This window comes from Amphiura filiformis, chromosome 8 (assembly GCF_039555335.1).
Source record: "Amphiura filiformis chromosome 8, Afil_fr2py, whole genome shotgun sequence".
NCBI classification, from domain to species: domain Eukaryota; kingdom Metazoa; phylum Echinodermata; class Ophiuroidea; order Amphilepidida; family Amphiuridae; genus Amphiura; species Amphiura filiformis.
Genome location: NC_092635.1, coordinates 5,973,870 through 5,986,907, shown reverse-complemented (window position 1 = coordinate 5,986,907; position 13,038 = coordinate 5,973,870). Strand labels below are relative to the sequence as shown.

At 36.6% G+C, this 13,038-nt stretch overlaps 1 long non-coding RNA gene across 1 annotated transcript; it reads right to left on the bottom strand.

Moving 5' to 3' along the window:
• Positions 1-4,217: 4,217 nt before the first annotated feature.
• LOC140158203 (uncharacterized) lies at positions 4,218-7,725 on the bottom strand. The gene is made up of 3 exons (XR_011859724.1): positions 7,608-7,725; positions 6,825-6,974; positions 4,218-4,372 (listed from the first exon to the last, which is right to left on the bottom strand). It is a non-coding gene; the product is annotated as an uncharacterized lncRNA (long non-coding RNA).
• Positions 7,726-13,038: the final 5,313 nt, after the last annotated feature.

Below are 13,038 nucleotides of genomic sequence, written 5' to 3'. Positions count from 1 at the left end.
AGAGTGGACAGGAAGGTGTAGTAGTTCATATTGTGATGTGCCATGAGTAATTTAATTTGATTATTTATCTTTGTTTTCAATTTAAAGCTATTTCATGACAGATATCAGAGATGGGAACCCCCTTTTAAGTAATCATGCAAGAGTTTGTGTATAAAGACATTGGGCGTTCCCGTTTTATCAGAAAACCAAATTCAAATATTTATGTCTCAATGTGAACAATGTTTTACTACTAAAAGGTAAAATCAAGATGCTTTTCGTGGCAGATCTTATCAAGAAAACGAAGTTGTAGCAGGCTTTCTATTGTGTTTTATAGTCTATGTGTCTTCAAAGAGAGGTACTTGCATAGCCAATAATGTGCTTTTATTCCAGCAATATTATAAACACAGCCAAAAAAGAAAGTCTCCAGTAGTTCCATCCCCATTTAATCAGATTCTGATGAGTTTATGGCAAAATAATTTATATAATAATTTTCTATACACTCTCCTTCGAAGATTGATACCAAATTTGATATCAAAAGTTTAATCATCGTGAGCATAGAAACATTTGTTTGGAAATTCGTGCAATTTAAAAATGACATAGGAATTGTATCACGTAGCAGAGCTAGCGTGAGTGCCAAGAATTACGTCGCCTGAATAGGCCGGCAGGTTAAAGGTTTGCCCATGCATGTCAAAATGCAAATCAAATACCCCGCTCTTTCAATTGTGCGCAGGCAAGGGTACAATGATTCCTGTACGGGCATGCTTCAGGCCACATAATAAGCTGATACCATGCATTGATTTTGCGTGGTCAATTCGTAATTTGTCATTTTAAAATTGCACGAATTTCCAAACAACGGCTTCTTTGCTCATGATGATTAAACTTTTGATATCAAATTTGGTATCAATCTTCGCAGGAAAGTGTATAGAAAATTATTATATAAATTATTTTGCCATAAACTCATCCGAATCTGATTAAATAGTGATGGAACTACTGGAGACTTTCTTTTTTGGCTGTGTTTATAACTGTAACGGGAAGCTCATTGCCAGTTCGTTACATTTATAATTCAATTAAATTTTTTGGATTTATAATTTATCATAATACAAATTAGGCCAACAAATTCTTCAGTCCCAAGTTATTTTCATTTAGATCATGTATTTTCTAACGGAAATAGATGTTTACAATTCTGCCCTTTTTGATCAAAAAACAATGGGTTCATATTTTCTAGCAGAGCTTCCGTGTTCATAATAATGGAGCAACAAAGACTATTGTGATATTAACCCGATTTGGGATAATTCGGACTAATTATGATTATGGTTTATGCAATTTAACAACAAGATAATCCACATGTGATATCAGGAATCGGTCTATTCATGAATTTATATAAATGGTTGTGAAGGACGAATATTCACAATTTGCTAAACAAGTTCCCCCTGGCACTAAATAGCACGTTAATGTTAACTATGAAAATGTATTAAATTGTTTTGAAAGTACTTAATTTATAAGCTCCACGTCATCAAATTTCATAACCATAATTTCTGCTGAGAAATGGTTTCGTAACCAATATTTCTGCTGACGTGGCAGCCTCCAAAAACATATAAATATACGGTAGGTCCCAAACTCAGGAAAAGTCAGTCAGATCCCAGACTGGAGTCAGACCGTTGGTCTCAACCGAGAGAGTAGCTCTCGATAGCCCTACCGATTCATGATATTCAGGTGAATACCAATAATACTTAGAGAAAACGTACTGCATAGGCCTGCGTGCCGAAACTTACAACATTAAAAGGAGATTTGGGTACTAACGTAAAATACTTGCGTGTATTTTAGTCTGTATTAATTGTATTTTGCAATTAATTCTCCGTAACTCAGTTGTGAGCCCCGCACAAAGATGTTTTACTTTAGTAAAACCTAGATAAGCTGATGCCTATACTGATGCACGGCAGTGAACGTAACCGTTCCGGCTGAAATCCAGAAATGACGTCATTTGTTCTGGTGCTGCCACTTCCGGGTAACGCGGGAGAAGAACATGCCTTTTGCAAACAAAATGGCCGACTCGTCCCGGCCCCTTTCCAGCGAAAATACAGCTTATTTAGCCAATGTGAACATGGGTCATCGCCAGAAATATTTTCCTATGCATATTGGACTAACACCTCAGCTATATGGTATTTCACGATATAACAGTAATTAAAAGAAAACTGCAAACGTTCGTTCGTCGGATGTTTGACGAAGTGACCAGCTCTAATGACGTCACTATGTAAACAACATAGAGGTATAAATAATTAATTAGGTAATACCAAATATGGAGGTATCCAAAAGTATGCTAATTAGAACAGGTTAGAAGGAACGACGAATCAGAATACGATCCTGGTATCCAGTTCTATGCAAATGAGTTGAAGGAGGTTACGTGAACATGTAAACTTATGCGACTCTTGTGTATACCGACCTCTGTGGCCCCGCACGACGGGCGTTATATAACCAAGGAGATTTCGAACTAAGCGCTCTTCTCTTCGCAAAAGGGAGATATATTATTCTGTCGACTTGCCGAGGTCTGCTTTATGAAACAACACACCTGTTAATGTATAAAATGCATGGAACTGTGCAGAAAAGACCTATTTCCTGGAGAAAGTGAGTTATTGGTGAAAGCGGCACTATTTTGGAAATTTTGGAAATTGTCATCTGTGCGATGATTTTATACACAAAGGATATATATAAATTCAAGAAACGTGCTCAGCTTAGGAATGTAGAAAGGAGGATTTGTTCTGGGTCAACGTGACACTTGTAATGTTTTTAATAAAAGTTGTATATTGCTTCATTGAATGATTCTTATAAACTGTAACACTATGTCCCACAAATAATATGTTGCATAGTCGGCGCGAACACATTATTGGTTTATATTGCTATTTTGTGATAAGTCTCATTATCTTTATTTCATCATTTATACCTGAAAATCGGAGAGAAGATAAATTCTGGAGTAATGGTTGTTTACATTTTGAGAAAGAAATTTACAAGGTAAGAAAAACATCCAAAGTTAGGTAGATGCACAATTCTGCTTGTACAACTGGCCACCTAAAAACGGTGGAATGGGTAGCTGTTACCCGATTGCATTATTGGTGATTGCATCACGGTAGCTCACCTATAGTTCAGTTAATGACGATTTATATTTCCGTGACAGAACATAAGAGAAGCTAATGAAGTTAATCAAGACCGTTAACCGTTTGTGCGATGTGCAAGCACCAAAAATCTTCAGGACCAATGTTTTTAATGTTGCAACACTGAACATCTAAAATTATCATTAGAATTTTCGGCAATACTCCACATCCTATGTGTTATAATGTCCTTTATTCCATTAAATGTACAGCCCGAATGGTATACCAGAATTATGCACCAGAACCAGTGTTTGTAAAGTTTGTGACATTTAAGGAATTTATATGTCTATTTTATTTAAAAGAAGATTGAAATTGATACAAATATGAAGTATTTTATTAGCTGAAGACTGTTACCTCGTGTAAAAAGAATTCCTGCTTTTAATGATTGCGATTTGAATATGAAGAGTGGCAACGTTTATTAATATGTACAAAGTTATACTTTGATGAGTATTGTCCATGGTATTGTCCACGCACAATGTTCACCAAATTGAAAAGACCGCGGTCAGTACAGGTTCTTACCGCTGGACGCCACACGTTGAAGGCCACTCAAATCATGCGAGTAAAGCATATCAGGCTACACAAACCGAGTGACATAATCTGGGCGATGTGGAATTCTTCTGACACAATTCAGACACAAACTCAGCTAACAAACTTAACTTTTGAGCACTTTCATATAAATGTCAATATTCTTAATTAATCATGATAAGAACATGACGAATGATTACCACTCAAACAAGTGTGAACAAAATTTAAATTATCATTGTATTACACATTGTATCCAGATGGTACCACTTGTAGAAGTTGCTGTAAAAACACTGTTATTTTATCTGAAAGAAACAATAATACCATGTTATATATATTTCAAGTGGCCTTATCTTTATCGAACACTTACGTACAATAATTCCTTAAGCCTTTCAATAAGTATAACACTTATATGCAGTGAAACACCTCAACAGTTTGCTTTGACCAAAATAAAACAAATTATGGCGTGTTTTACCCTTTTTATTTTCATGACTGAGAACAATGAGAAAGATTAAATTTGTATTCCTAACTTATGATGAATATTTGCAGCACTTACCAAAAAACCTTGGCTGTATTAATTGAAATTTAACCAATGGGAAATAAAGAAGTAGTCCAGACACGATAAACAGGAATGCGTAGAGAAATTCCAATGCTGGGTCTTCAAGTATTGGAGCTATCACCAAGTAACAGGCTGCGATTATCATTAGTACTGGAAGAAATAGTGGAACCTGTAAAACATTACAAGAACATTATTTTTTGTTTGTTTGTTTGTTTAGTATGTTTGTACCAAAGAGGTTAAAACTTGTTTTTGTGATCTGCATTTATTACGAATCATACAAGTTGTCCCCAAAAAAAAGAGGCGCCCTCTTTTTCTCCTATTTCAGAAAAGTTGATCAAATATAAATTATGTTGGTATGTAAAACATATATTCCGTTAAATATACCAATTAAATTACGTTTATCACACCAGTGAATGCAGGCCCGTCGGAACCGCTACGGCCGGTACGGCCATGGCCGTACCACTTTTCAGCCTAAAACTAATAATAATAAAAAAAATTGAATGGAACAGTCCGTATTTCACCTCATGAAAATATTCTTACCATTGTACTCATAAACATTCAATATTTGTATATTAAATATTGTATAGGCCTAATATTTGTATAATATGACTTTTTTTTGAATGGTTGATTTTACATTTTATTTTATTTGTTTGAGGTGTGACTTAGGCCTACACAGGCGCGGATTTGCCCCCCTCTAAAAAAAAAAAAAAAAAGAGGAAAGGAGAGAAGAGAAGAGCAAGAGGAAAAAATGAGGAAAAAAAGAAGAGAAAAGGAGAAGGAAAAGGTTAAATTACCCGTATAGTAGGCCCATGCCTAAATCGCAGTCGGGTCAATCTATAGCCTATAGGCCTAGTTCTTTGATTATTTTGCCTGAAGGCGGGCCCTCTGCCCAAAAGCATGTGAAATTTACGCCGGCGGGCTCACCGATATGCAGGCCCGTCATATTGTCACCAAAATCAGTCCACCAAATGGTCCACCAAATGGCTTCAATTAGGTCTTCATCCCCCCCTCAGACACCCCTGCGTGCGGAACTTTATGTTTACATACCGGGTAATTTATAAAGGTCAAAACTTGTCCACGAATGGCTTCAATTGGGCCGTCATTGGGCAAATTTTCGGCCTTTTCAAACACAATAATAGTGCAAAAATAGTCCACCAAATGGCTTCAATTAGGTCTTCATTTTGCATAATTTTTCTCACTTCTGAGGGGGAAATGCCCCTCAGACACCCGCGTGCGCAACTTTATGGGTACATAATTATAAAGCAATAATTCAGACAATAAAAGTTCAAACTTGTCCACAAATGGCTTCAATTGGGCCGTCTTTTTGCCAATTTTAGGCTTTTTCAAACTAAAATTTTACACAATAATAAGGACAAAATGGTCCACCAATTGGATTCAATTGGGTCTTTATTTTCCTAAAGTTTCTAACTTCTGAGGGGGCACATCCCCCCTCAGATGCCCCCCGGCGCGCAAGCGCGACGACATGGCCGCTTCCCGGCCATTAGGCCCTACTTGCATTTTTTTTCCGAAAATTGGGCCCCCACCCTCTGACTGCTCTGCATCCGTCACTGGACTTTCAAATTTACTATCATGTATCGAGTCTTATCATGACATGGTAACATGCTTTATGGTTGATCATTTTTTATTTTGAATGTCCTAGTTTTGAAGTTTAGTCCTATTAACTTACCGTTGAAATGCTACTTTTTATTTTCCAAAGTGCTTGAGCTTCCAGGGGGCTTCGCACCCTTTAAGTTACCCCCCATGAGGGGCTCTGCCCCTTCAAACCCAGCTGGGGGTTTCACCCCAGACCCCCAAAGTGGGCCGTACCACTTTTAATTTGCTTCCGACGGGCCTGAGTGAATGTGTTCCGAGGCCTTATCTTTCCATGTCATTAACCTTTTTTTTTCATTTAATCTTTGATGTAGCCAAACCTCATCTATGGACAGAGTGAAAAACGGGCACATTTGTTTAAAAGGGCATATCTTCAAAAGTTATGAGCCGATTGAAATAATTGTTTCGGTTTATTAAAGCTAACGGATACAGGCTTCTTTACATACCAACATAAACTTGTTCAACTTTGGTAAAATAGGAGAAACATAGGGCGCAATGAGGGGTCTCTTTTTTTTGGGGGGGGGGGCACCCTGTACTTATTTTAAAACAATGACCAGTGTTAGCAATGTCAATCTTGTTAACAATCGTGATGTTATTACATATCACACAAGCTTGTAAATAATTACGCCACAAATTACAGATCAAGTTTGCAAGAAGCCCTCTTTCTGGATATTGTCATTGCCGTACATTTTGCTGGCTCAAAAGTGACATTTATATTAATTTTATCTGTGCCGGTTTTCATCCATTGATAGGGTTTAAAATGAATCCATATCTTACCTTTATATGCATATCCCATTTGTTTTGTATCTCAATATATTTATAACAATGGAGAACAAGTGGTTTTCCTAATTTTTGATCAAAAGGTTGCTTTTTCGGTCTCAGCAAATTGATATAATATAGGCATTTAGTGTCACTAGCTAACCACCTGTAACATATAGGGGCTATGGATTGGGCAGAGTTAGGATCATTATTATGGTTATGATTCCGTATGAATGGAATCCTTATCTTACCTTTATAGGTCTATCCCATTCTGGATGTTTGTACCTCAATATAAGAACAGCAATAAATGCCAGACCATAAATCAGCCACTGAGCAAAACTAAAGTAATTGATAAGAGAATCAATACTACCGGGTATCATCAGTATGATAAACATCGAACCCTGCCGGGAAATAAGACAAAAGATGTCATTCTATTTATACGAGTAGCGTATACGATGTTTTGAATGTGATATAGTGAATTCGTGTTAAGATCAGCATGAAAATCTTGGGATATCTTCTTATGTTCTCTGGTGTAAGTTTTAATCTAAGCTTTTACATAATGGTTACAATTGGATTAATGTTTAATTAAGTACACTCTTGTAAGGACACTTTGCTTAATATCCTGATTGTCACGATTTAACAGATGAAATTGATAGTGTTCCTTTAATGATGAATCTGGCGCAGAAAATAACGTTATTATATATGAAACATGCTTTGAAAAACCTTACATCGTCAATATCATTTAGACACAAAACAAAAGTATATAATATCATCATCATCAGCAGCAGCACCACCACCACCACCACTACCACCACTACCACCACCACCACCACTACCACCACCACCACCACACCACCACCACCACCACCACCATCACCACCACCACACCACCACCACCCACCACCCACCACCACCACCACCACCACTACCACCACCACCACCACCATCATCATCATCATCATCATTATCATCACCGTCATTATCAACTGCATTATCATTCTCCCCATCATCATCACTACCACCATCATTCTTACTAAGAACAGCACTGCAGGTACAGGTGTAATTCTTGAGATATGAACCATGGACATAATATTTGGCATGTGACCTTCACGACCTGCGGCATAGCTCAATCTAGAAGCAAAATAAGAATTAATCCATAAATGCACCTCATTGGTTAATGCATGGCGCCACCAAGAAGGGATTTTTTTTGCAGTTAAATTTGGGACTTTGAGCTTTTAAGGGGTACTACACCCCTGTGGTAAATTTGTGACTATTTTTGCATTTTTCTCAAAAAATAATAACACACTGGTAACAAAGGTTGTGTATATTATTGGGGCAAGGAATCCAATTACTACACTAAAATTTAAGTGATTCAAGACAAGCGGTTCAGTATATATGATAGGAAATGAGGTACATCCTATCGGTACCTTATTTCTTATCATAAATAACAAACCGCTTGTCTTGGGTTACTGAAATTCCAGTGTAGTAATTGGATTCCTTGCCCCTATAATACGGTATACATAACTTTTGTTACAACTGTGTTATTAGTTTTTGAGAAAAATGCAAAAATAGACACGCATTTATCGAGGGGTGTAGTACCCCCTTAAAAGGCAGTTGAATTTGATGACTGCAAATGATTTTGCTGACGTTCAAATGGCAAATCAATGTACTTGCAGCTTTTTTATTTATCACAATGCACTCCCCAATTCGCTTTGGGGTCGTGCATTGTTCTATAAAACATAAAACGGTGCGTCAATGGATAGTAATTTAATTTGAACTACACCAAAATTATGCCTAGCTATTAACCTCCAATCATGTAACGGAACTCACATTCAGAAATGTTGGATTGTAATCACACATCGTCAAAAATTCCCAGCAAACACAAAACGTTTTCGACATCATTCGCAAAAGGTTATAAAACGTTGTGAGTAAATGTCGGGTTACATAAAGGGTGTATAAAGGGCATAAAACGTTTCATAACATTAAAAAAACATTTTTGATAACCTACAGCAAATATTTTAACATAATGTTATTTAAGTGTTGACAAAATATTTGGCAAAAATATTTGGAAAAAATAGTTTACAATAACATTTTGAAAACATTTTAAAAATATTGTTGTAGTGTGTTTTCAAACTAAACGTTTTAAAACATTTTCATAACCTTTATAAAACGTTTTTACCTATACCAAAACCCAAAATACAACTTGTTTACAATGTTTTTGTGTTTGCTGGGGTGTTTCAATGGTCACATTGCATAAATCGGAATAACAATATTGGGATGCTTGGGAACAGGTGTTAAAGTTCCGCATGGTTTTATTCCGAAGGATCGTTTGTCCGAACACGCTTTCTACAGGGTGTCCCAAAAAAAAAAAGATGCCCCTCATTTCGCCCCCTTTTTCTTCTATTTCTGAAAAGTTGATCAAATATATTTTGGTATGTAAAGAAACCTTGAGTCGTTAGCTATAATAAACCAAAACAATTATATCAATCGGCTCGCAACTTTTGAAGATATGCTCTTTTAAAGAAATGTACCCGTTTTTCACTCTGTCCACGGAGAGGGTTTGGCTACTTCAAAGATTGAAAAAGAGTACACATACCATGCATGAATATCAAACATTTCTCAATGATAACTTTATAAAATAACTTTGTTTATGGAATGGGCTTTACCGGTGGGTTGGGCAATGGATTTTGTTAATAGTGTCATTAATTTGTGGGTAAAATGGATGCCGAATGGGACTTCTTTTGTTTTACTTGCAATTACTTATTTTTTCTTGGTTATTTATGCCTTTTTGTTTTATTATGTTTCTTACTTTCTTACGTTGTTGTTTCTTGATTTCTTTTTTTTTAATTTACAACATAAGTCATTTCTCTTTTTAGGATAAAAGGTAGCCCTAAAAGGCTGTTTGGTTTGTATTTGGTTCTTCTGAAGTGAGTTTACTATGCTGCTCTGCCCTCTACCTGGTTGCCTCCTTGGCGAATACAGGTTTCAGCCCTGGTCCTCATTGCATCTATTGCGTTGCGTACCATCCTTGTGCGCCGGATACTTGCGAATGCATTCAGTAATACGTTTGCGAAGATCTTGGATTTTGCCACAAAGGAAAAAAAATCAAGTGTTAAGGTCTGGTGATCGTGCAGGCCACTCCACAACATGAGCCATCCCAACCACTCTGTTTAATATCCGTGGACAGAGTGAAAAACGGGTAATTTTATTCAAAAGGACATATCTTCAAAAGTTGTGAGCCGATTGAAATAATTGTTTTGGTTTATTAGAGCTAATGATTAAAGGTTTCTTTACATACTAAAATATATTTCATCAACTTTTCAGAAATAGGAGAAAATGAGGGCGCAATGAGGGGCCTCTTTTTTTTGGGACACCCTGTATAGAAGGTCATCAATCCAAAAGGTTTTGTTCCGAGGGGTCATTTGTCCCAAAGGTATTTAGTCAGAAGGGTCGTTTGTCCGGAAATGTCGACCGTTACTCCAAATGGGTATTGTTCGTAATGGTCATTTTGTTACTCCATGGAAGTAATACACATGGAAGCTGGTCAAATACTACATCAAAGTGAGTATCATACTTGCCGCGATACTTAACAAAAGCAGTACAGGTGAAAGTGGAACAATTGAGTCAACGCATGGTCAACGTGTACCATGTCTAAAATCAAAGTTCCCGCTTAAAAATCAATAGCAGTACGAGGTCGTGTACTAAGTCCTGACAATGGGCTGTGTTATATTACCGCAGTGCATGACTAGTTTTATGAACACAAACAGATTTTATAAAATCCCTACGTAATGGTCAGAATGCTATCAGTTTAATTTATATTAAAAGTATGTAATTATGTGAAAACCTACCGATTAAATGTATATATGCTAGACTTTCAGATAGCAGTTTTAAAACAGAAAATTAAATGAAATACAATTTATTTCAGGTTACGCAAAATGTAAAGATAATACCTGACTCTGGAACATTCTGGTCAACAGCAATTTCGGGCAGCCCCGGGCACACAAATAGATGCGAGATTCATTTTACAATGTAACGCATGTGCCAAGTGCGCATATCAATTATTACCGCTAATTAGCGGTTTAGACGTAAATGCATGATTTCCAATATTTTGAAGTTTAAGAATTACAAATCTAACATCCCTGTCACTTTTTTCCGAATAAAAACAACATACTTGAAACATAATCAAGAAAAACACGATTTTTGCTCAAAATAATAAACCTGTAAATAAACGAACTGGCAATAAAGGCGGCAAGTCTGATCCACATCAAAGACACGCTGACGTCATTATTACCACTAATAGCTTGATACGTACCCTCTATAGAATGTTACGTAAATAATTCAATAGGTGTTGGATCGACCAACTTCCATGTCTCTTAATTCCATGGTTACTCCAAAGGGTTTTATTCCGAAGGGACATAAATAGGGTTGATAGACTCGTTACTCTAAAGCAGCAAAAATCTCCGATTTGACCTGAATGTTATTTTCGGTGAAACGACCCTTCGCATAAAAAACCATAAAAAATTTTTGTTTCATTTTCGGAGCAATGAACCTTCGGAATAATAACCTTTCTGAGAAAAAAAACTGCCGGATAAATGACTTATCAAAGAAATTGACCGTTCGGATCAACGATCGTTCGGAATAAAATACTTCTGTGCAAACACCTTTCGCAGCAAAAATTATTCAACATAACTCACTTCAGAATAAAGACTTGCACTTGCACTCGAGTAAACGACAATATATAGTGTGGAAATTTGAATGATGCTGCTACTCACCTACACCCAGGGAGAAGATTGGCATTTGAAGCACCAAATGTAGAAAATACAACGGCAACCTGAACTATCCATGCAAATGTACCTAGAGTTTTCCGAGCGAATGTCTGAAAACACAAAAAAATACTTTCAACTAATTCAGTTATTGAAACCTATTTTATGTCCTACATTTATAATATCAGGCTTGCTGGTGATCAATGCTGTTGAGCCATCACTGAAAAGTGGCTTACGGAGCAATCGGAAGACTTCCATTTTGTTGATATGGAAAATTTCAAGAATAATTGAGACGGGTGCATTAACTTGATGCAGTAACCATGTTCAAGAGTGAGAATTTTGGTGGTACTGTTTTAAGTATCCTGTACTACGAACTTATTAACTGCCCCTCGTATACATGGTATATTACATAATTATACTAAAGCCTTTCTTTAATATTGTCGCCACCTTATCTCTACATTAATCTGATAGTATAGCCTACTCTGAGATAACTTACGAATGCGACTCCATCAGATAAAAGCAGTTCTTCCGGAGACAAAACGGCGAAGTAGGAGATATTTGTCAAAACGTAAACAATAGTGACTAAAGGTATGCCAATAATGATCGACAATGGTAGGTTTCTGAAAATCATAGACCCAATAGTATCGAATTAAAATGCGCAGTGACCAATAACATAAAGAACATGGTTCATATTTTCAAATTATAATGGCAGATTCTTATGAATAAATTCAGAGGATAAATTAATATAAACACATTACGTCTACACAAAATCAAAGTGTCTGACCACAAAAAGCTCACAAAAAACTAAGATCGTCGACTGACACTCCAATCTTCTCAATCTTCACATCCTCATCGGGCATTGTAGTTGTCTGTGTAGGTATGCTCAAACTTTCTATTTAGAGGTTAATAACTGCGCATCGGTTATTTGGAGGGCATTGTGAAAATCTAAACATTTTGCCTTTGAACCGAGGAATATCCTGAGGGGCACAGCCCCGAGGATATTCCGAGGTCCAAAGCAAAATGTTTAGATTTTTCACAATGCCCGACATATTACCGATGCAGAGTTATTAACCTCATTCATAACCGTCACTTTAATCTCATCATCTTACAAAATAACACAAAATTTTGCTCAAAAGTTGATAAAATAGATGATTTTTGGGCGGGTGCATCTTCCCTTCCAAAAATCGATCAGGCTAAAACAGGACGACCAATAACAAAAGTGCGTATCACAATCTGCGCAAATATGGTAGCGCGCAATCCAAATACGGCAGCCAGCGCGCGCGCAGTTTCTCCGACGCACAAAAACACGCAAACGCCGGTCAATTGTGTGCGACATTGGAACAATTACGCATTTTGCGGTCAATTGTGAGATATTAATGACCTCGATTTACGTTCGCGTTTTCACAAATAACTAAATGTAATTGGATCGCACGTATCGCGTTTATTAATGAGGTTATGAATGTCTCTTACCTTTTATAGTTATAAAATTCTTCACTTATGACGTACAAGTTGTTCCTGTATGTAAAATTAATACAATTTTCAGATGAGACGCGATGAAAAAACTAATATTGTTAATAAATAAAAACAAAAAACAAAACAAAATGTAAATCATCATCATCATCATCTTCATCATCATCATTCTCATCCTCATCAACAACAACAACATAATTATCATCCACGGTTATTTGATGGAACATATAAC